Raw genomic sequence first — 26,260 nt, 5'->3', positions numbered from 1 at the left:
ACTTGCAGACTCGGGTGGAACAGCTACAGGTCAGACTGGGTTATTTTCATCCCGCCTGTGGTATAACTTTAGCATGTTGATGTGACAAAGTTGCTTGTTCTTTCTACGATCTGGTGTGGCGATGACATAGTTGACATCACTGAGTTTCTTCTCCACGAAATAAGGACTACTAAACATGGCTTGAAGAGGTTGCCCATGCACCGGTAGCAGAATCAAAACCTGATCTCCTGGCTGAAAGTGGCGTAACCTGGACTTCTTATCATACCAAGTCTTCATCTTCTCCTGAGCAGCTCCTAAATTCTCTCTCGCCAGCTGTAAAGCAGTGGACAGCTGTTCTTTGAACTTCATCACATACTCCAGCAGGTTGACGTCATCTTCCTCCGACAGCCAGCATTCCTTGAGTAACTTAAGGGGTCCTCTTACTTCATGGCCAAACAGTAGTTCAAAAGGTGAGAAGCCCAGTGATTCATTTGGAGATTCTCTTGCGGCAAATACAACGAATGGAAGACCTTTATCCCAGTCTTTCTGATGTTTCAAACAGTATTTCTTGAGCATTGATATGAGTGTTTGATGATATCTCTCCAACGCTCCTTGGGTCTGGGGATGGTAAGCTGAAGACGTGATCTGGGTGATGCCCAACTCTTTCAGAGACTGCTTGAAAACATTTGACATGAAATTACTTCCCCGGTCTGACTGTACCTCCTTGGGCAGACCACACTTTGTGAAGAACCCTAGCATTTCCTTAACCACGTTCTTTGCTGAGATATTTCTAAGTGGAATAGCTTCAGGATAAAGAGTAGCCATATCAATCATGGTCAACACATAAGAAAATCCTGAAGAAGTCTTAGGAAGAAGGCCCACAATATCCACCAACACACGGGTGAAAGGCGCCTCAAAAGGAGGAATGGGAACTAGAGGTGCAACCTTTTCGGTCTGATTACACTTCCCCACAACTTGACTGGTGTGACAAGACTTACAATACCAGGAAACATCCCTGAAGATACCTGGCCAGTAGAAGTGTTTCAAAATGCGTGCCAGTCTTCCTCACTCCAAGGTGTCCTGCCAAACTGGAATCATGCGCCACTCTAATGATATCCTGCCGACAAACACGAAGGATGACAACTTGATGTACAACCTCCCATTCACAGTCGGCTGATGCTGTTGGGGGTCTCCACTTCCTCATAAGTACTCCTGACTTTATATAATAACAAGTAGAAGCACCGGCTGACTCTTCCTCACTGCAAGCAGAGTTAGCTAGACCTTTCAATTCAGGGTCAGCAACCTGTAACTCAACCAACTCTTGACGAGACAAATTATCAACACTACAGGGTACTGCCTCATCTGGTGAGTGGTCCAAATTAGCAAGAAAAGTGTCAGCTAGGATAACATCATCATCATCATTATCCTCTAAGTCACCAGTAACTTTAGACTTAGCCCTAGTGACAGAACATGCAGAGAACACATCAGGGACACCACAATCCTGGGCAGCAGCCACTGGCTCACTAGACAACTGAGGAGCTGGACACACTTGACTTCCACCAATATCATTTCCAAGTAAGAAAGTTACACCTGACATTGGGAGTGTCTCAACCAACCCAACCATAACGGAACCATTAACAAAACCAGACTCTAAATTCACTCTGCAGAGAGGGACAGAGAAGTAACTATTCCCTACACCTTGTAAGATTACAGTTTCATCAGAGTAATTAACATTAGAGCCTAGAACACTGGTCAGCATAAGGGATTGGGAAGCACCTGTATCACGATATATTTTAACTGATTTCCTGTCATTACTGTCCAGAGGACTGACAAAACCTTCAGACAGGAAATTAGCACATGAACTCTTGAGAGTGTCACCCACGTTACTGCTCAAAAGAGGAGCTCCATCATGAGAATTTAATTTACCCCTCAAAGCAGGTTCAGTTAACTCAGTTAAAGAATTCTGGGAACTCTCAAGGGTGGACACTAGACCAATTGACTGAATATTTAAAGACTCCTTTTTGTTCACATCACGCTGGCTCCTGAAACATCTCTCCGTAGTATGACCAAGCTTACTACAATAAGTACATTTACGTTTCTGAAATCTAGAGGTGAAGCTGGTATTTACTTCCTGAGAAACATCATCTTTATTCACTTTCCTGTTACCTGTACTCTGAGTAGAGGCAACGTACTTACTTTCAGCTTTCCTCTTTTCTTTAGAATATCCCTTGTGAGTGAGAACATATTCATCAGCTAAAACTGCAGCATCGGACAAATTATCTATTCTTTTCTCATCAAGATATAGGCTTACATCTTTATAAATACACCTTTTGAAGTCCTCCAGCAAAATCATCTGCTTAAATTTACCAAAATCAGAATCCACATTCTTAGAATTTAACCACTGCTCTAACAGATCTTCTTTGATTTTTGGATACTCAACATGGGATTGCTTATCTTGCTTATAATTGTCCTAAATTTTACTCTATAGGCTTCAGGAACAAGCTCATAGGCCTTAAGAATCAAGCTCTTAACTACATCATAATTATCAGATTGATCCTGAGGCAAAGATGCATAAGTTACTTGAGCTTTACCGGTGAGAACAGTTTGAAGGAGTACTGGCCAATACTTTTTGGGCCAATTAAAACCTGTAGCTACCCTCTCAAACAACTGAAAATACTTTGTTAAATCAGATTCATTAAAAGGAGGGACAAGTTTAACATTATTAGCCACATCAAAATCATCAGAGCTAGATGATCCAGTTCCACCTTGTTTCATGCGATACTCATGGTCTGCCTGAATCCTAGCAATTTCAATTTGTGCCTCAGCCTCCTTAGCACGGGCCTCCTGCAGGGCTAGCTGTAACTTAGCTAATTCAATCTGCGTTTGCTCATTTGGAGGAGTTACATTAAACAAGCTTTCATTAATCATGTCAAGAATTTGATCTTTAGAATGATGAGAGCGAACAACAATTCCCAATTGTTGAGCAACAAGCTTAAGTTCATTCTTTGTTCTGTTTTCTACATCACACACTGTTTGCACATTTGACAAAAATTTTTTGGCTTCATCAAGCGTAGTAATAGTAGAGATCATGAATAAATCACAGTCACAAAATATCAAGCAATATCCTTATGATAATATCCTGAATATCCTGATAAGAGGTCGCCAAATTTATGTTACGGAACAGAGAAAGATAATGTACACTTTAAGTGAGAATACTAAAAATCACTACTGTCCCGTAAAGTTCCAGGTTCAAAACAAAAGAGTTAGGTAAAATTACAAGTTAAAGTTTAATGCTCAAACTAACAACAAAACATTCAGGACTCATAAGGATAATGTAATGGCAAAAAAACAGGTTAAATATATGACTAACTGCAATAGCCTCTATTAACACGAAATTAGCAAGAGTAAATTTATCTAAGTCAGCCCTGATAAAATGAAATACCAGATAATACTCAGTGAATGCAAGATATATTATTACAGATACAAAATATTATTAACAATTGGCTGACAGTAAAACTTTACATTAATCACAAAAAAAAACTCACTAGGCCTACGAATCAACACCTTATGCTATACAGTACAAGAAGAATATGCAATAATACTTATACTCAAATTACACAGCTGCTAGATGGTTGGAGACTTCCTGAGCACTCACAATAATAACAACTGTACAGGGGAGGACAGAGATGTGAACAAAATGAGGAGTAGATCTAAGTGGCAATAATGCAGAGACTGAGCTCATTATATAGGGACCGGCAGAGCTTGATACAACTTGTAAGAAGGACGCGCAAATGAAGCCAGAGGGGACAAAGAGTTAACAATCCTGCTCTGAACAATAGAAAGAACGACTTTACTATAACGGTAGAAGGGGGGACTGAGGTAGAACACGCTCGTGATCAAACATGCAGCATACTGTACGTTAGAATTACAAAAAGGATGATGAAATCACAGGCTATGTAACACTATTTACTATGAATATTATATTTATACAATATTCATACAATTATGTTACTTTTACAATATTATGTATTTCACTTAATTAGCTTATAAGTTCATTATAATGTGTATATAATATGTATTAATATGTTATGACTATTAACTGTCGATGGTACGCCATTTTCGCGTGACCGAGCATATGTTAGGACTCCAGATTATAATTACAAATCATAATAGATAGATAGATAAATAGATAGAGAGAGAGACAGATAGAAGCAGGAAGTCGGATGATGAGAAGGTACTGTGTCTGCAAGAATCGAGCAATGCTAAACATGCTTACACACTCTTAACTCAAGGAATGTTTTATAGGCACACGACAGCGCCTAGTGACCATACACACACATACAGACATACTCACACACAGGCTTCTAGAACTTTCCAACCACAGTGAACACACGTGACAAGACCCCTGCTACACCAGAATTTAAGAAAGAGAGCTCAGATGGAGGCTAGCCATAGAACAGGCAGGTCGTAGGGAGAAGGGCTTAGCAACATGGAAGAGAGAGAGAGAGAGAGAGAGAGAGAGCGAGACAGGAGATAGCAAGCGGGACTCTACTTAACTTCACTCGTGTGTGAGACTTTGTTAATATTTCCAAGACAAATAAAAATAGTCCCATATTATTCTTTATCTCTCCTTTGTCATTGCATGACAAATGGGAAAGAAGATTATCTACTTATAAAGCTACTCAAGTATAACAACCGCTCGTCCACAAGTCTAATATATATAACTTCTCTACAAGTAACCACAAAAGTCTTTTATGACAGTTTGTGGTATGCCTAACATAATTTTACAAGATACATTTTCCTTTCAGGCATTGGACAAATGAACAACCTGTTCAGCCAATGTCACTGGGTGATAGCAACCCCACCCAATTAGAAGCTGATGTGTCTTGCCTTGGTAAGCAAGCTGCCATATTCACTGCATAAATATAAACATTTTTCTGTAAACCTGTACCTGGTAATCTATTCCTCAACACTGAATGAGCATTGCTTCAGAAAAAATTACATTCTTAGCACATACTTTCTGCTGGATAATACAAGTAGCCGATTCCTGTTATTGGATGATATAATCTATTCCTGTTATTGGTCGACATAATTATTTGTAACAGAACTATGGGAGTGGGCAACATAATGTAAAAATTATTTATAATTATGAGTTCGACTCTTAACATGAGGCTGTCGATTAGCTATCTGTTCACTAGTAGTCACAGATCATGAGTAACATTGGATATGTTACATGAAAGGCAATATATTTCTTCAGCCTGAATGTACAATGTTCATCCTGCAAGCAATATCTTTTATTGTATAGTTTTCTTGTACAGGTGATTCAACAGTGGATAGCAGACACCCCAGACTACAGTCTGCAGTTCACATTGCCCCTCCCCATGGATGTCCAAGATTAGCAGCTGTGGGAGTTGCAACTCCCAGAAAGTGACTCACTGATCATCACATTGACCATGCACAGCATTTGTTGGGAAAGTATTTTTCTTCTGTCTCGGGTTTTCAGTCGGCAGTTGTTTTTGCTAGCAAATGTTGTAGCCAGGTTAAAGTTCCCACTAATCACTGGATTCAGATTTTCAGTGTTAGAAATAATCATTGGTGCACATTAAGTAATATTAGTTGCACGCCAAATACCGTGAAAGTATATGATTGTATGATTAATGTTGTCAGTGAAAATGACGACACATTTCGGCATTGCTAAAGTCTAGTAGTTCAACTGTTGCTGTCCAATACATTCATGTAAAACAACAAAAAGGTTCCTCAGATTGTGATTTTTGCAATTGCTGCAGCCACTACTCTGTCTTTTGGTTCTTTTCCTGAGACCCAAAACTATGACCAGGAAATGATGCGGAGTCACCTGGCACAGTGTTTCAAAAAAGGAATAATGACCCCTTTCCCAGTATTACCAGGACCTTTTGAATCAGTGATAAGTGGGAAAAACTCTTTTGAGATACGTGTTTTCTGTCACAGCAGACTGCCACAAGCTGGAAGAAACATGATTCACTGCATAATTTGTAATGAATTTTTTCACACTGATTGTGAATATGTTAAGATAAATGACATACTTTTTGTTTGCAGAACATGCAAGAATTGGGTGTGATTTATCTTAAATTAAGTTGTTTGAACTTCAAATGGAGTATGATTATGTGTTTTTATTTATTTTGGAATCTTTGATAAAACTTTGTATTTGTACTTACACTGGATCACATTTTTTTTTTTATACATTATGGAAGGAACCAGAGGCTCAGAGACCGCGAGTTGCTCCTTGCACTGAAAAATATGTACTAGAGTGCCAAATCCAAGACTAGTCCAATTCGTTCAGTTCGAGATGCCTGGACACATTGCGTTTGAAAGTTTGGAGGTCATAGGAGGAGGGAAATACAGAAAGAGGAAGACAGATCCAGAGCTGACCTGTTGCATAAACAAAAGATTGAGAATATCAGTCAACTCTTGTATTAGAGAGTTGGACAAAATAGGGGTGAGAGTGAATTGCTTGACGGGTGCAGCGCGCCCACCGTAGTGGAGAAGGGATGCAAGCTGACAGTTCAGAAGAGCAGTGACCATGAAAGTAGCGATAGAACAGAGATAAAGATGCAACATTGTAGCAATGAGAAAGAGACCAAAGAGAGTTAGTTAAAGGAGGAGAGCTGATGAGACAAAAAGCCTTCGACTCCACTCTATTCAAAAGAGTTGTGTGAGGAGAGCCCCCCCAGACATGCGAGTTGTACTCTAAACAGGGGCGAAGAAGTCCCCTGTATAAAGTCAACATCTGAGCAGGGGTAAAATAATCACGGAGGTGGCTTAGAACACCCAGTTTCTTAGAAGCAGATTTAACAAGGGAGGTAATGTGTTTTTTCCATGACAAGTTCCGAGAAAATGAGATCCCAAGAATGTTAAATAGTGATGAAGGTTGAAGAGCTGTGTTATTAAACATCAAAGGATAATTCTATGGGAGATCATGGCGAGTTGACATATGTAGAAATTGTGTTTTTGAAGCATTAAAATATACAAGGTTTCTTCTGCCACAATCAGAAATACGAGCCAAGTCAGTACTTAGGCGTTCCATAGCCTCATTCTGTTTTTGCTTCAGTTCTATTTGTGATGGACGCCGAGGAAAGGGGATGGAGAGATGAAGGGTGGAGTCATCAGCATATGAGTGGATAGGATTAGAGGTACAGCTCAGAAGGTCATTAATGAAGAGAAGGAAGAGAGTTGGTGATAGGACAGAACTCTGAGGAACACCACTATTGATAGATCTAGAAGAAAAGCAGTGGCCATCTACAACAGCTGCTATAGAACGGTCTGAGAGGAAATTTTAGATGAAGGCACAGGCAGAGGGATAGAAGCCGTAAGAGGGCAGTTTAGAAATTAAAGATTTGTGCCAGACTCTATCAAAAGCTTTAGAGATGTCAAGTGCTATATCAAAGCTTTCGCCAAAGTCCTGAAAAGAGGATGACCATGAGTCAGAGAGGAAAGTGAGTAAGTCACCAGTGGAGCATCCTAGTTGGAACCCATACTGGCGATCGGAAAGAAGGTTATGACAGGACATATGCTTAGTTATTTTTTTGGTAAGAATGGATTAAAAAAACTTTAGCATTACAAGATATTAAAGCAATTGGGCGATAGTTAGAGGGTTGGGAACGATCACTCTTTTTCGGGACAGGCTGAATGAGAGCAAGTTTCCAGCAAGAAGGAAAGGCACATGATGACAGGCAGAGACGAAAGAGTTTACCTTGGCAGGGTGTCAGCACGGAAGCACAGTTTTTAAGAACAACAGGAGGGACCCCATCAGGCCCATATGCTTTTTAAATGTTAAGGCCAGTGAGAGCAGAATGAACATCAGAAGAGGAAATTTTGATTTCAGGCATGAGTATGTCAGAAGGGGGAGGGGTGGGGGTAACTGGACGCTGTGGATATTTTGTACTTATGTTGCATTACAGTTTATATCATACATTTTGGGTTATTATAGGCAGCTTTATAACTGTACAGTACATTATTTATAAGTGCCCTACAGACAAAGTCATTCATTTTTCTGTATTAACATAGCTATAGCTTATGATGATGTGCACAGATGGCCTTGAGTTAATGGTCACTCCTCTTACTTATGACTTGTGACAGGCTGTGGATAACTGAGGGCCCTGTTGGCTTGTGACCATCTTCGGGAATTAAGGTACCAGGGGTCGCTGCTACAGGGAGTAGCTAATGTACTGAATCCAACGAAGGAACGTACACTACCACAGTGGAGTGAACGGAGCTGGGGCCTAATTGAATGCTGCCTTCCTTGAAAGTGCCAGGCAAGGCTGCCGTACCACCCCAAAATATCCACGCTTTGCTTTTACTTTTTTGTTTTATATTAATACTACCTCATACGTGTCCCAACAAGCGACATGATCGGGATGGCAATATGGAATGTTTGAGGTGCGAATGACTAGGTGAAAGGGAGAGATTTGCAAGGTGATTGGGAAGCAAAAGTTGATACAGGCCCCTGTGAAATTGTGGAAGGCTTGAGATAAAGTGGAAAGGTGATAGTGTGAGAGTTGGAATACCGAGTGCGTATTTGGGCTGGAATAGGTGAGAATGACAGGGCTAAGATGTATGTCTTCAAAGTTAGTAAGAGGTAGAAGATTATGAGGGATTATGGATCAGTGTGAATACAAGCATGGGCACCTGTGTGCATGTATGCCCTTATGGTGCTGCATGTCAGTATTGTGATGGCAAACAACAGTCATGTATGTCCATCCCTCAGACTCAGAGGATTTTGGAATGGGCCTAATTAGGTTGTTCTTCAACTTTTACAATGTAGTTACACTCCTGGAAGTGGTTATGAAAGTTCAACATTTACTACATGCCAGTATTGTGATCCCCACCCTACTGTGGGATAGTGAAGCTTGGACTGGCCTATATTGAAATACTCTAATCATTAGAGGGCAGCGGCAATGAGAAGTGTACAGATTTACATGGAGAGACTGACTGCAAAAGAGGAAGCAGAGGAGGTGTGTGATATTGGTGTGTATGTTACATAAAAGGTGAATAGAGGTCCCCAGTTGTAGTCGGGTCACCTGCTGAGAATGGAGAATGGAAGACTATCAGTACGGTATGAGTAAGGTGGAGGTATGAAATCAAAGATGAGATGGAAGGATGATGTGTAGAGAAATATTAAAAAGGGGTTATAAGTTGGATACAGGGTAGTAAGCAGACAAGTGACAGGGTAGGGTAGGGTCGTTAGTCTTCAGTCAGTGCGTTAGTATCCGATCGTTTCCACATGTTTCAAGAAAAAAACTGCTACAAGCAAAACAAGTTAAGGTAGAGCATCGACCTCCCCTATGAAAATAAAAAGCTAATGCCTCATTATTAATTTGTCAATAGTTGAAATTTATAGCAGCAACCCGTGTGCTTCCACAAAATTTCTGAGTAAAAAAGTACGTCATTTTACACACGTTTCTTATGGCCACCCTTAAGGAAATAGTTTTGTTCAACATTTTTTAGAGTCATATCTTTACAAGTTTAACAGCTCAGTAATGGTTTACACTGAAGCTAAATATATGATTAACACATAAAACCAACAACCAGCCTACTTATTGCATTCGTAACCACACAGTAGAGGTGATCAAGTACTAACTCCAAAATTGGCTAATCGTTAGTATCCGATCACATTTTTTATTTCTTTAAAATGCTTCATATTCTCACACATACCTTGGTTTATGTTGATACACATTATAATGGACTTAAAATTGCACTAGTGCCCATAGTTTTCCATATAAAAGGTAGTGTTAGTATCCAGTCAGTGATCGGCCACATTGGTGGATCAGTTGACCACAGTGGCTGAAAACACAATGCAGTATATAGATCTACAGCATCAACCTGAGAAGGGATCCTCGGTGGTAGTCAAGATAGCTGTAATTAACAATACATCTAGAGGTCGGAGGAACACAACATAATATAAAGCATCTAGAGGTCGGAGGAACACAAGCATGTCTTGGGAGGATTGAAAATGCAGTGGAAGAGGGTCTTAAGGATCACTTTGTTTGGGGCAGTCCAAATGATGTTTGTTTCCCAGTTACCTCAGATGAAGTTTGTGTAATTCAGAACAAATGTGTCACAGATGTTATACAGGGCAGGACTGCAGCTATTACAATAGAAAGGGGTGCTTGATGCAGGGAAGAGCCGTCTCGGAAATGTTTAAGTTTAGGAAGTCATAATAGTTATAGCTACAGTTCCTGTCTGTACCAAAAGAAGGCCAGTAGATTTTTTTTACTTTTTTGGATGAAAATATATGTAAGGGTGAAGGTATTTAGGGGAAAAAATGTATTTTTGTGTATGCCACTAAACTTCTAAGTATTTCTGCTATGCTTACTTTACAAAAACACATTAAATAAATCCATGAATTTGTTGAAATAGGCCTAATTATATCTGCATTTAAAAAAAATCTATGTGAGCATATTGGACCATAATGTGCAGTATATGAATGGATTCAATCAGGAAGAAACTTTAGAATTTATAATGTGCTAACAAACTGCAGATCTGGCTTGTAATGTATTAGCATACAAAAATTACTGATTCTATACTATTAGCTACATGTAGAGAAGATAGTACCCTTTACATGTTAAGTTTGCATTACTAAAAATCAGTCCATTTGACTACGTGCTATTATATTGAAATATTATGCAGATACTGCCTGAAATGAGCCCGATGTTCATTTATGTGGGAGCAAATAAGAAAAAATTACTTCGTTAGTGCCGTATATTAATTTTAAACAAAATTGTATTGACCAATTTTTAGAATAAAGGATTAAGAGTTTTCCTGTATTCTTTTTAATCCACTGCATTTAAACCTTGTCACAAACCCCTCTCTGTTTTTGAGCATAATTTAATGTGTAGGAAAATTATATTAGTTCCTAAGTTCTCTACCTGAAAATAATAAGGATGGTATTTTTTGTCATGCTGTCAAGAATTTTCATGGGATCCAGAAATAAATTAGTTCAAGCATTGTTCAGGTGTTGTGCACTGACATACTGGAAGGACAAGCATTAAACTATTGATCTCTGATATTAATGCCAAGTGACTGGAGTTAGTGGTCATGTGACTGGACTTAGAGGTCAGACCATTACGTCCAGTCACAGGGGAAAACAATATGTAAAAAATTTGATTATCCAAAGGAAGCTCAAAAGGGTGTGATCATATACGGTAAAGACTGATGTACACATATGAGTAAAAAGGGGGGGATTCCAGTTGACTGTTAATGTCTTGACCGGATGTCAAACAGAAAAAAGTAGCTGTTTGTGATCAGATACTATAACACCTCTACGCTAATGTGGTTGTGGTGATGTATTTGCAGTCACACATAACAGGATATAAGAGTAGATAGTTAGCCTTTCACTCTTCTAGGTTAGAAGGGTTGCAGTCAAGGTGACACTCCAATACCACGAAGCGGCTGTTAGATCATCCAACAACTTAAAGAAGCTTTGGAAGTCGCCAGTATACCTCTGGATGCTGCAGCATTGGGCTAGTTCGAGGACATGAAAGGAGTGGTGCTGGAGTTTTTTTTTTTCCATACTCTACTTAGTTCACTTGAATGCTGGATACCCCCCTGGGGAGGGAGGAGAGAATACTTCTCCAGTATCCCAGCTTGTCGTAAAAGGTGACTGAAAGGGGCACTTTAATCTCCATCTTTTCCTCTCTTCCCCCTCTTTGCATCTTGTACTTTATCTGTCCAACCTCTCTACTTTATATTTTCACTTTAATACAGGCCCATCCCCCTTCCATCTTAGTGCCATACTGTACAGTCATTTGAGTGGCTTGGTGCTAGCTCTTGTTTTTTTTTTTTTTTTTTTTTTATGCAGTGTAATTCAGTCCAGCTAAAATAAATGTTTTAAATGACTGAATTTTTTATTCACTGTCTCCCAGCATTGATATACTTTCAGTAAAGAGAAATATAATTTTAATGACAATGAATCTTTTCTTCAGTATATCCCTGTATTCCACTCCCCCTGGGGAGGGGGGAATAGAATACTTCCCCAGTATCCCTGCTTGTCGTAAAGGCTGACTAAAAGGGGCACTTTAATCTTCATCCCCTCTTCCCTCTTCGTTTCTTGTACAGGTACTTTATCTGTCCCATCTCTTTGCCTTATATTTTCATGTTAATACCCACCCAACCCCTTTTAAGTGCCATATACTGTAGTCAATAAGTGGCTTGGTGCTAGCTTTTCCTTTTCCTTTTTTTTTTTTTCCAATTATCCAATCCAAGCCCGTATTCCACTTAATAATAACATTTCTGTGTCATGACCTAGCAACAGGTGAGAATTACAGCAGCTAGAGTTTGGCACAGGGTAACATTAGCCTTTCCTGTGCAGTACAAACTCCCATACCCAAAGTATCCTAAAAAATTACAGTAGTCTGAAACTTAGCCTAACCTTACCCCTGGGGAGGGAGTGATGGAATACTTCCCCAGTGTCCCTGCTTGTCGTAAATCCGACTAAAAGGGGCACGTTAATCTTCATCCTCCCCCTCTTCCCACTCTGCTTCTTGTACTTTATCTGTCCCATCCCTTCCCTTTGCCTTATATTTACACTTTAATACCCACCCAACTCCCATCATAGTGCCATACAGTCATTGAATGGCTTGGTGCTTGCTTTCCTTTTCTTCTTTCTTTAATTATTCACTTCAATTAAGCCTAACTTCAATATACAGAACTTGGTCCCAGCCTAACTGAAATGAATACACTTACACACACACTGTGTATATATATATATATATATATATATATATATATATATATATATATATATATAGTACACACACAGTACAGTATTCATGTAGGTTGACTGATAATTTATGATAGGTAAACTTGCTGCCAATATTGAGGTTTGGTTGAAATAAAAAACTACATTAGTTAATTCTTGTTTGGACTGTGTCTTTACTGAACTGAATAATAAAAAGAAAGAAAGAAAAGGAAAGCGAGCACCAAGCCACTCAATGACTACATGGCACTACGATGGGATTTGAGTGGGTACCAAAGCGAAAACATAAGGCAGAGAGGTGGGACAGACAAAGCACAAGAAACAGAGAGGGAAGAGGTGAAGGATGAAGATTAAAGTGCCCGTTTTAGTCGGCTTTTACGACAAGCAGAGATACTGGGGAAGTATTCTATCCCCCCTCCCCAGAGGGAATGTCTTTTATTGAGCAAATTACAAGTTCATTATTGGTAATTTAATCTTACTGCCAACAACATACAAGCAGATGACCATCTTCAATATGAATAGTTAAATGTGTCTCCCTTTAGTTTTCCCCCCTGGGTAGGGGGGATAGAATACTTCCCGAGTATCCCTGCTTGTCATCAAAGCCGACTAAAAGGGGAGCTTTAATCTTCATCCTTCCCCTCTTCCCTCTCTGCTTCTTGTACTTCATCTGTCCCACTTCTCTGCCTTATATTTTCACTTTAATACCCACCCAACCCGTTTTAAGTGCCATAGAGTCAGTAAGTGGCTTGGTGCTAGCTTTTCCTTTTTTTTCTCTTTTTTTTTTTTCAATTATCCAATGCAGTCGCTTTAGTTTTGAGAAATCTTACATCTCCCTTTAATTTTGAGAAATCTCACATAAGAATGTTAGGCTAGTCCAATATACTACAAGTTCAGTCAATGTGAACTAAAAATTAGCCTCTAAATTTCATTTATGGAAAAGCACTTATAACTCCAAATACTATGAAAACAGTATGCACTCCAGTAGGGTATGCTCAGTGAAGTTTCCTGTTCACACTGTTAGAGCACTTCTACTGATTCAATGGGTAATGATAAAGTAAAAACCCCTATCAGTTACGTTACTGAGATCACTTCAGATAGTAGTTATGAGAAAAAAAAAATCGTAAGTTAGTTTATTCGGCACATTGGGTACATTATTACACATCGCTGATTTGCATATTTTAAAACCAATCGTTTATTAAAATCTGCACACATGTGCAGTAGCATAAACCCTGTCTTGTCCAGTAGCACAGGGTATATTTATATACTATCAGTGGAAACTAATTGGATACAGTAATTGAAAAAAAAAAAAAAAAAGCTAGCACCAAGCCAATGAAAATATGGTACTGAGATGGAAGTGGGTTGGGTGGGTATTAAAGTGAAAATATAAGGCTGAGAGATAGGACACATGAAGTACTAGAGGAAGAGAATAATAAGAACCAGTACCAAGCTAAAACAATGGCTACATGGCACTATAATGGAAGAGGGTTAGGTGGGTATTAAAGTGAAAATGTAAGGCAGAGAGGTAAGGCAGGTAAAGTACAGGAGCAGAGAGGGAAGAGATGAAGGATGGAGATTAAAGTGCCCCTTTTGCCACAAGCAGGGATACTGAGGAAGCATTCTATCCCCCATCCCCAGGGGGTTACTATCAGTGGAAACTAAGCCAGCTCCCAGTCACGGTTATCTCAAGAGTCCTTTCCCCTTGGGGAAGGGGGGTTAGAATACTTCCTCAGTATCCCTGCTTGTCGTAAAAAACGACTAAAAATCCTTCCCCCTCTGCTTCTTGTACCTTATCTGTTCCACCTCTCTGTTTTATATTTTCACTTTAATACCCATCCAATTAAGTGCCATATATCTTAGTCATTGAATGAAATGGAATATTAAAAAAAAAAAAAAAAAGGAAAGCGAGTACCAAGCCACTCAATCACTATATGGCACTACAATAGGAGTTGGGTGGGTATTAAAGAGAAAATATTAGACAGAGAGGTGGGACAGATAAAGTACAAGAAGCAGAGGGGGAAAAGAGGATGGACGAAGAGTAAAGTGCTCCTTTTAGTCGGTTTTTACGACAAGCAGGGATACTGAGGAGGTGTTCTGTCCCCCCCTCCGCAGGGAGAAACTTACGCCCGTAGTCTTGAAACTGAGGGGAGGGGTTACGCTTCCCGCACCCCGCTCGAGGTGGAAGCTCACACCTTCAACCTAAGTGGTAATCTTGAAAGTGGGAGAGCGCACCCCTTCGTGTGGATAGGCACAGCAAAGAGTTGGTAACACTGATTAGTTCTAAAATTCAAAATCTTAAAGCAAAAACAATACATATCACAGTTTCTAAGATTCATACACAGTATAAACTATTAATGTTTGCAATTCTTACCTCTTCTATTACTGAACACTGGCATTTTTTCTTAAATACTTTATACAGGAGTATGCATACAGGATTTGGAGAACCTGTACCGCAGGAAAAATTCGGTGCCAGACATAGCTTCAGAGGAGTTCATGCGGTCAGTAATGACCCTACGAACACACCTGGGCTGGTCATACCGCTTTTGACTATATTTCTGCCCCAAATGCTTGTTTTTGCCATTCGTCCCACCCAGATCCCCGAAATCCCACCCCCCAAGACACGGGATGGGGGGGTTAATTTGAACACCAATTACGAACACCGAAAATAAAAGCCAAATTCGTTTAAATCTCACCACAGTACACCAGAAAAATATATTGCCAAGTCAAAACAAAATAGTGCGGACTTGTAAAAGCTCACCGAACACAAACATGAGACTTCGTAATTCAACCTAACTGGCTGGGCACCACTCGTCTGTTTAGGTAGTACTCGGCCATTCTTTACTGTAGGAATTATTTCACGTACTAATCAAACTAATTATAAAAGTATCATGCACCATATCTGATAAACAGCTTGGTAGAAATATTGAGAAATAAAATGGAAGTGGATACAGTATCTTTTTTTTCGTCTCGCCGAAAATTATCCATCTCCAGAGAAATGGTGAAGTCTTTTAAAATGATAAAAATATTAAACGCTTATTTTTTTCTTTGCGCGATGTTTTTATCATTAAATCAAATTTCCCATCACACACACCATAGGGTCCTTTAAATCCTACATAGTTTTCATTGCACAAAGCTGCTATAATATGACGAAGGGCCATGTGAAGGGGTGCTATGAGACTCCCCGTGGATTCCAGTACTACGCTGGGGTAATCCTCTCCCGTTCACCGGGGAACGCTCTCCCTTTCGTGCGTTAAGACTACCAAAAGATACGGATAGGGGATGCTGAACGCCTTCCCACAGGTTAAGACTACGGCCGTTAGTCATAGAGTGGCTTGGTGCTCGCTTTCCTTTTTTTTTTTTTTTATTATTCCATTCCATTTCATTCCATTCCATTCATGAGTCCGTTACTCATCCCTCTTAACCACCTGTGAGATCTACAAATACCTGTACACTAGTCAAATTTAACACAATGAGAACTACAATGCATTAATTACTGTCCACAAAGCTAAGGCAATCCTCACTCCTAAGAGATTAGATAATTCGTCCCCAGATGACTAATTATAACTATGTTTATCCAACCTAACTCATTCATATCTTAGAAATTCGAATTTTGACTGCTTCCCACCTAACCTAATTTAATTTAAGGTCGGAAACTACCCGAGAAAGCTTTGAGACGAACGATACGAGAAACCGGAATGACCATTTGTCGCCTGTAGACAATGGGCGAGAGGCTCCGATCATATTTCCCCTACAGAGAGCCAGGTACAAATGGCATATTTGTGTCTGCATCTGGCAACCCCCCGCGCATGCGCCATAGGGGGCGGATGCTCGGGACAGTGGGACAGATTATGATGCTACACCTGGAGTCTGAAAGGTAGGTGAGATCACCAGTAGAGCGTCCCTGGAGGAACCCACACTGATGATCAGAAAGAAGGTTGTGATAGGAAAGACATTTTACAATTTTTTTAAAGAATAGACTCGAAATCGTTTGAAATCCAGGATGTTAAAGCAATGAGGCGATAGTTAGAGGGCTGGAAATGGTCACCCTTCTTTGGGACAGGCTGAATGAGAGCAAACTTCCAGCAAGAAGGAAAGGTGTAAGTTGACAGGTAAAGACGAAAGAGTTTACCAAGGCAGGGTGTAAGCACAGAAGCACAGTTTTTGAGGACAACAAGATCGACCCCATCAGGACCATATGCCTTGTTAGTACTGAGGCCAGTGATGACAGAAAATGCATCAACGGAAGAAATTTTAATGTCAGCCATGAAGGCATCACAAGGGGGAAGAGATGGCGAGTCAGCGCCGGAATCACCTAAGGTAGAACTGGAGGAGAAAGTCTGAGCAAAGAGTTCTGGTTTATCAATAGAAGAAATAGCTACAGGGCCATCAGAGTGGAAATGAGGAAGGAAGGATGATGAGGTAAAGTAGATTGAAAGTTTTTTGGCATCATCTCAGAAGGAGCGGGAGGACTTCGAGAATGGGGAATTCAGAGCATTTAGTACAGATGAAATTAATTTTAGCAGAGCAAAGACCACACTTCGCACGATTCCGGGAAGAAACATAAAAAAGATGAGATTTAGGGATGGGTTGGCCCTCGTACCTTTTGTATGCCTTTTCCTTGTTGTGGACACCATTAGAACAAACGTGATTAAACCAGTTTTGTTTTTGCATTAGTCAACGGACATGAGAAAGGAATGTTTGCTTCCATACCCGAGAGAATAACCTTTGTAATGCACGTGGCACGCTCAGATGGCTTTCGGACATGGAAAATACAATCATTCCTGGTAAAATCAAAGAAGTACAACCTGAGGGTCTGCCAATCAGCAGTTTCAAAGTGCCACAACCGATGTTTCTTTGGAGGGTCCACAGGCCATACTGGTGCAATAGGACTGGATAAGGTGATAGGATTGTGATCGGAGGAGCCCCAACGGCGAGGTAAGATTTACAGCATAAGCAGATGTATTACTTGTAAGGAAGCAGTCAGGTATGCTGGAACTCTCTCCAAGGTAGTCTGGGTTATGGGTAGTGTTACGATCTAGGGTGCATTACAACTTTGACTGGAAGATCCCATTAACTTAGGGGTATGAGGACCCTAGACCCCAACACAAAGTTAGATGGCTGAGAATGAATCTTTAAGATAGCCTTGGTATTTTTTAGTCTTACACTCTTCGAAGTTATTTAGGCTTTTATTTTTCTTATCGTTTTTTAATTCATTTTACTTTTCTTTAAATGCTGTTACATGTACAGTTACCTCCAATTCTAACGAGTACAGTAGGTGGTGTGTTTGGTGAAATGTGGCACCACTGTTTTTGTTTACATCGTAGTAAGTGAATGGGTAAACCCGGCTGAACCTCCCCTCCGCTACAGTATCTAGTACCCAAAGAAACAGTGTTCAGTCAAGTCATACTCTGCAAATGCGAGTGTCTGCCACGTAGGTATAATGGAAGGTAGAGAGAAAAACAAATAGTTATGCCACTGGCTCCCATTTTTCCTCTGACATGAGGTGACTGTGAGGCAAGGTGGAACGGAGAGGAGGGGGAACAGATGGCGGGGACACATGTATCGAAACTTTGTGTTTCGTTAAGAAAGATGCAGGCTGTGATTATACAGATGTTCTGAGGTGATCTGTATTTCCGAATGAAGTAACGTGTATTGGATCAATGTTGGAGTCTTAATGTTCGTCATACAATGTGTTGAGCAACTGTATTTGGGCATAAATGTTGGAAGGTGAGATGTCCTGTGTCTCGGAACGTTGATCACCTGGGTTTAGCGAGTGTGCGACTCAACTGCTATAACAATTTTGTGGCTGAACCAGGATGGCCACAAATGATTTAATATTATGCATGTGACACACCGGTCATGCCATGTTGTGCATCATCTAGTCAGTTTTACATTATTGTGAGAAAAAACAATCATTACATTCGCAAACCATGTTCTATAGATGTCATGCTCCATAGGATTGTGGCTACTTTGAGTGTTGGACAGCTATTGGCTTGTTGTGTGAAAATGTGCAGTCATCATACTGACGGATCACACGGAGGTAATGAGATACTGTATTTCCATAATGAATGCATATCTGGTATTAGGCTATACAATTGAAATAACAGTGTTACAGGTGTCCAGTCCACAAATGATGTCGCTTACTTCGAGGTGCTGTTTCATTACTTTGGATGGTTGAACTCTAGCATAACTTCCACAAACATGATCATCGTTCATTATATTCTCTTCAAAACACTCATACATTAGTTTTCATACAAATATTACACATTCATGCCCTCCTTAGCTCCAGACGCATTATATCATTTAATCTTGTGTCTACCCTCACACTGTTCATCCAGAGGGAACAACATTTTCCTTACTAACACCAAATATAACATATGTTGGTCATGACCCTACTCCCACCTGCCCACCTCCTCACTTGCTCCTACTCCACACCAGTCAGCTTCCACACACGCCTACCCACCAAGGAGGGTGGTCAAGCCCTCCACCCCCCTCTCTATAGCTGCAACATTCCCTTCCTCCCCTAATACCCCGTCCCACTGACCAAACTCTCCATAAATCCTCCCTCACCTACCAAATATTTTGTTCTATTTCTAACAGCCTTAGGAATATCGTTTTCAATGTTCAGCATCATGGGACACAGCATAACAGATATCTATAATATCAAAGTCTATTGCCGAACTTGAGGTTTTTATGAATCTCGTATGATAGCTCTAAACAACTATACTATGCAAACGTTTCGCTTCCCACCTGTAATCATCACTTTTGTCCTACGATTGATATACTGTGTGTGTCCATTGTCTGTCATTAAATTGCATGGATAGTATCGAGCCAGTATTCACTGTTACAGAATCATTTCGGTGGTGTGGTGTTGCTAGGAGTATTGCATAGTCTTGCCTTGTTTGTGCAGGGGTCCAGTAATGCAACTGGCCAATCCAGATCAATATTAACACAGTAGATGCCGTCTGCAACGTTTGTGTGATAAACGGACGTATAACGAACTGCAACAGTGGCAAAATATGTATGCCTGTCCGTTATCTGCCATTATAGCACAAGATTTTAGTATGTAGACACGGCTACACAAAATATATCGGTGGCATGGAGCTGCTGCGATAATGTAAAACTGCATATAGTCTACGTGTCTTTGTGCAGGGAGTCTGGTAATACAGTTCACCGACTTATTCACTCTCATGCCAAGATAGCCAAAGTCGCGGTTTTGGTGGCTAGTCTGACTGACCATTGAACACACTTTCACTTCCCAGCAGTCTGAATGAGGACAAATTTACAACTAATATAAACATTAAGTTATACAGTGAACAACGCATTTTTATATGATAAGTAAGGAATGTTTAATGCACCGTGTCATACAGGCTGATAGAGTATTACACAGCAAAGGAAAAACGGGACCTACGGTAAGATAAATGTTAAGTGCTGCTGGACCTTCAAAGTAAACGTAAGCAACATTGGAGCATCAGCACCTTGATGCTTTAACCCACCACCACGCTTTAGTCAAAATACTCCCTCGTTCTGAAACTACCCCACGTCATCCAGTAGATTTACACAAGGTCATTGATAACGCTGCAATCTCGTCATAATGATGCGATTGACAAGGAAGTCAATAGCAGGTCTCGTTACCCATTATCCGAGGAATGGCCGGAATTTTGTGTGTGTGTGTGTGTGTGTGTGTGTGTGTGTGTGTGTGTGTGTGTGTGTGTGTGTGTGTGTGTGTGTGTGAGAGAGAGAGAGAGAGAGAGAGAGAGAGAGAGAGAGAGAGAGAGAGAGAATAAGTGTGAATAAGTCGGTGAACTGTATTACCAGACTCCCTGCACAAACACATGTAGACTATACGCAGTTTTACATTATCGCAGCAGCTCCATGCCACCGATATATTTTGTGTAGCCGTGTCTACGTACTAAAATCTTGTGTTATAATGGCAGACAACGGACAGACATGCATATTTTTCACTGTTGCAGTTCGTTATACGTCCGTTTATCACACAAACGTTGCAGACGGCATGTACTGTGTTAATATTGATCTGGATTGGCCAGTTGCATTACTGGACCCCTGCACAAACAAGGCAAGACTATGCAATATTCCTAGCAACACCACACCACCGAAATGCTTCTGTAACAGTGAGTACTGGCTCGATACTATCCATGCAATTTAATGACAGACAATGGACACACACAGTATATCAATCGTAGGACAAAAGTGATGATTACAGGTGGGAAGCGAAACGTCTGCATAGTATAGTTGTTTAGAGCTATCGTACGAGATTCATAAAAACCTCAAGTTCGGCAAATGACTTTGATATAACAGATATCTGTTATGCTGTGTCCCATGATGCTGAACATTGAAAACGATATTCCTAAGGCAGTTAGAAATAGAACAAAATATTTGGTAGGTGAGGGAGGATTTATGGAAAGTTTGGTCAGTGGGACGGGGTATTAGGGGAGGAAGGAAATGTTGCAGCTATAGAGAGGGGGGTGGAGGGCTTGACCACCCTCCTTGGTGGCAAGGTGTGTGTGGAGGCGGACTGGTGTGGAGTAGGAGCGAGTGAGGAGGTGGGCAGGTGGGAGTAGGGCATCACCAACATATGGGAAATGTTCCCTGTGGATGAACAGTGTGTGAGGGTAGACACACAATTAAATGATATAATATATCTGGAGCTAAGGAGGGCATGAATGTGTAATGCTTGTATGAAAACTTATGTATGAGTGTTATGAAGAGAATATAATGAACGATGATCATGTTTGTGGATGTTATGTTACAGTACAACCATCCAAAATAATGAAGTAGCACCTCGAAGCGACGTCGTTTGTGGACTGGACACCTGTAACACTGCTATTTCAATTATATTACCATACCAGTTATGCATTCATTATGGAAATACAGTATCTCAATACCTCCGTGTGATCCATCAATATGATGACTGCACAACATTTTCACACAACACATCAATAGCTGTCCAACACTCAAAGTAGCTATAATCCTATGCAACATGACATCTACATATACCATGGTTTGCGAATGTAATGATTGTTTTTCCTCACTAAAAAATAAACTGGTTGATGCACAACATGGCATGACCGTTATGTTACATGAATAATCTTGAATCATTTGTGACCACCCTGGTTCAGCCACAAAAATATTACAACAGTTGAGTCGCACACTCACTAGACCCAGGTGAACCACGTTTCGAGTCATCAGACATCTCACCTTCCAACATTTATGCTCAGCTACAGTTGTTCAATGCATTGTATGACGAACATTAAGACTCCAACACTGATCCAATACATGTTACTTCATTCGGAATAACAGATGACCTCAGAACATCTGTATACTCACAGCCTGCATCTCTCTTAACGAAACAACTAAATTTTAATACATGTGCCCGCCACCTAGCCCCCCTTCCCTCCGTTCCACCTCGCCTCACAGTCACCTCCTGCCGGAGAAAAACTGGGAGCCAAAGGCATTACTATTTGTTTTTCTCTCTGTCTTTCACTATAGCTACGCGGCAAACACTTGTATTAGCAGAGTCTGACTTGACAGAACATTGTTTCCTTGGGAACTAAATATTGTAGCGGAGGGGAGGCTCTGCTGGTTCTGCCCATTCACTTGCTACGATGTAAAACAAACACAGTAGTGCCACATTTCACCCAACACACTACCTGCTGCACTCGTTAGAAGTGGAGGTAACTGTACAGTCATAAGAAAAACTATCGTTACCTTTCAGAGCTATGCACTATGACACAACGACGAAGTGTTGTGGAATGACAGGGCAGGAAAGTTTGTACCGCATACCCGTCAATGTCAGTTATGTGAGACACAGATATTAGAATTTGTGCTAGTGGTAATAAAAGCTGATTAGATATTTGTCCTATATGAACAGAGACAATACGTTTTATTATCCGGCACCGAATTCATTGAATAAAAATATAACCAAATGGTCTGAAGTCGGCAACACACATGCAGACGGGCAATAAGTATACGTGCACCCATGCAGACGTATGACAGTACTTCAGCTGATACAAGCCAAGTTAGTAAATTTCATTGTAATAATGATATGTATTGCTTTCTACATATAATAAATGTTGAGTAAATGAAAGATAAAAAATACATGTTCAGTCTCATTGCTTTTAGTAATTTGTATACCCATCCCCTGCTTCCAAAACAGCCTCTAGACGTCTGAAACATCCATCTGAAACATTTAACCACCCATCTAAAGCAAACAAATGAACTCGTGCACTCCTGCTAGACTATCATAAAAAAGCAAAAAATAGTCAATGCCTATAGATTTAAAACCCTTAAAAATAATTAATTTGTATTCTGTAGAAAATAAGTGTTGACTAGTAGAAAATAATAAATGTGCCGTGTCTCGTTATTAATCCCCAGTGGGGCACTCAGAGTAATGCAAACACGTCCTATATACACTACTCAAAACAATTAAAGGAACAAGATTTTGATTTGTGATATTTCAGAATCTATGCTTTGTTTTGGTTCAGAATTGCTTATGGGTATTCCCCGATATGTTAGCAATGAAAGACAATGTTCACCAAGGAATTAAAACGAGAACTTTATTGTTGGAACAAGCGAGTACCAGATAACCCCCAAAACAGAAATGAACAAGAGATAGGCTCAGCCACGGAATGTCTCAGAATTGTCTTAAAAACTGGTTCTGAAGTCTCTAATAATGAGTGTAACCTCCTCTTGCCTGGATGCACTCCCGACAACGACGAATCATGCTCCGAATCACGCGTTGTATGGCGTCCTGGGGGATGTTCCCCAACTCTGCCACCAAAGCCTCAGTAAGTGCTGGAACGCTATCAGGCCGAGGTTGGCGAGCATGTACCCTCCGTTCCAGCATGTCCCAGACATGCTCGATGGGATTGAGGTCTGGTGAGCGTGCCGGCCATTCCATTATGGCGATTCCTATGCTCCTGGAGGAACTTCATTGAGACATGTGCAGTGTGAGGGCGAACATTGTTCTGCATGAAAAGGAACTCCTCTCCCACATTTGCAGCAAAAGGCCTTACCACAGGGTCCAGTATCTGTTCCACATATCGTGCAGCTGTCAGGGTACTGCCATTCAGCACAATGAGGTCTGTGCGTCCCTCAATGCATATGCCCCCCCAGACCATTACAGAACCACCACCATACCGGTCATGTTCCACAATGTTGCACAGTGCGTACCACTCTCCAGCATGTCTCCACACTCTGATACAGTGGTCGTTGGTCGAAACACTGAATCTGCTTTCATCTGAGAACAGTACTGGGGTCCAGTGGCGTAACTGCCACTGTACGTGATCTAGGGTGAACTCCAGACGTGCTCTTTGGTGAGCTGGGGTCAAAACTGGGGCCACAACAGGTTGTCTAGCCCGAAGGCCGTCCTCGTGAAGCTGGTTGCGCACAGTCTAGTTTAAGACACGGACCCCAGTCGCCTGTTGGAAGTCGTTTCGCAGTGCCCGGGCAGTACTCTGTCAATTCCGGGTGACCAGCACTCGCAGGTAGCGGTCTTGTCTTGTGGATGTCATGCGTCTGCGACCTTGCCCAGGTTTTCTGGTGTACAGCCCGTCATCTTGGTATCGTCTCCAGAGCTGGTTGATGACGCTAGGAGACACTCCAAGGCCTTGGGCAACCCTTCTTTGGGTGTGTCCTTCCTCGAGCATCTGTAATGCTCGAGCCGCCTCAACTATGGACAAATACCGCCGCACACACTCAGTGATGACATGGAAACACAACAGAATCGCCCAAAGCCAGAAACACCTCATGTTGATGCTGATTTTGACCAATTCTACTCAATGAAAAATGAAATTTACACTCTTTATATAGGGGTAGGGTGACACTCCCATTTTTATTGACATACTCAGAAATGACAACTCAACTCACACAAATGTATTCGGTTCCTCAATCATTGCTCAGCTCACAACACTATTTCTGAACCCAAACAAAGCATAGATTCGGAAATATCACGAATCAAAATCTTGTTCCCTTAATTGTTTTGAGCCATATGGCTCATTCTTGCTCATTATTCCAACTCTTGTAATGGGATTGTGATATGGCAACACCAGATAGGGAAGGGGCAAACAGCAAGGACTGGCCCACATAGCCCAGCTAACGTTCGTTTGGCATCAAACATTCCTGGGGGTAACGATACTTTTTCTTATGACTGTACATTAACCCTCTGTGTGCCAACTAATTTTAGCCATATGGGTCGCCTCCATGCCAGCCATTTTTTGACCTTTTTTTGAGGGGGGCTAAAATGATAGATTTTGATGTGAAAACCACGAATTTCACCATTAAAATACTCATCGAAGCTCGTAAATGGGTTTTATTGAGTCCTGCATACTCGTATACAGGTATTCCCACTCTCTCACGCTCACCATGTAGGCAAGAGAAAGCCGTTTTCTATGCAGGTATTTATGCTGGGAAGGTATAGCAATGTTCAGTACACTTTTATGATTACTTATTACTTCAACATCTGTCACAATTTGCATGTCTTTCTCACTGTGAATGCTTTGTCTTACACCTACTTGAAGATAGGTAGAACCTGACCTCACTATATACAATCCTGGTACTTACCAGAAGGTACAGTAATCCCTCTAATATACGAATGCCAATATCCGAACATCCCCACTAACCGGACATAATAGTCACGGGATCCAACATTCCCAAAATGGTACGAAAACTGAAAAAAATCGAAAAAAAAAAACGATTTTTTTCCCGCCAGTAATTTGAACATGGCGCACGGGGCGCGGGACAGCTTTGTTGTGGCGAGTCATTCCTGTGACGTCCGCTAGAGCACCCCTGCATCCTCCCCACTTTCCACCTGTCTCTCGTCGTAAGTGCATGCTCGTCATAGCTGCCCACGTGCTCACTTTTGTGGTGGTGCCTTACCTGCTGCAGGCACTCCTGCTGCTCTCGTGCCTCTCCTTCGTGTGTGTGATGATGGCCTCACCACCTGAGAAGAGGAAGAGAGTGGTGTTGACTCTGGAGAAGAAACGGGAGATATTGGAGAAAGTAGATGCGGGTTGATCTTCTTCCCGCATCCTCCGCGAGTTCAACCTGGCCCGATCTACTTTGTCTGATATTAAGAGATCCCGAGACAAGCTCATGCAGTACATGGCTGACTTCTCGTTGAGAAGCAAATGCAACGTGGAGAGGAAGGTGATGTTTACTCCCAAGTTTGCTGAAGTCAACCACTTCACGTTGATTTGGTATCGACAGCAACGTGCTGCTGGTGTGATGGTATGTGGTACAGAGCTGAAGGCTGCTGCTGAGAAGTTCGCTAGGCTTCACAACGCCCTAGACTTCAAGGCATCCGAGAGTTGGCTCTTCACATTTAAGTTATGGCATGGCCTTACCAACTGTAAAGCTCATGGCGAAGCTTTGGATGCTAACGAGGATGGAGTTGATGAGTTTCGGCACAAAGTGAAGAGCTTGATCGACAGGGAGGGCCTCACTCTCGGTCAAGTCTACAACGCTGACGAAACTGGTTTATTCTATCGCTCTTTGCCAACGAACACTCTAGCCAAGGAGACGGAGAAGGGT

The sequence above is a fragment of the Coenobita brevimanus genome, chromosome 40 (assembly GCF_032717465.1).
Source record: "Coenobita brevimanus isolate Jiangsu-jjx chromosome 40, ASM3271746v2, whole genome shotgun sequence".
Classification (NCBI taxonomy): Eukaryota; Metazoa; Arthropoda; class Malacostraca; order Decapoda; family Coenobitidae; genus Coenobita; species Coenobita brevimanus.
The sequence above is the reverse complement of the archived record's forward strand: the minus strand, read 5'-3'. Positions refer to the sequence as shown.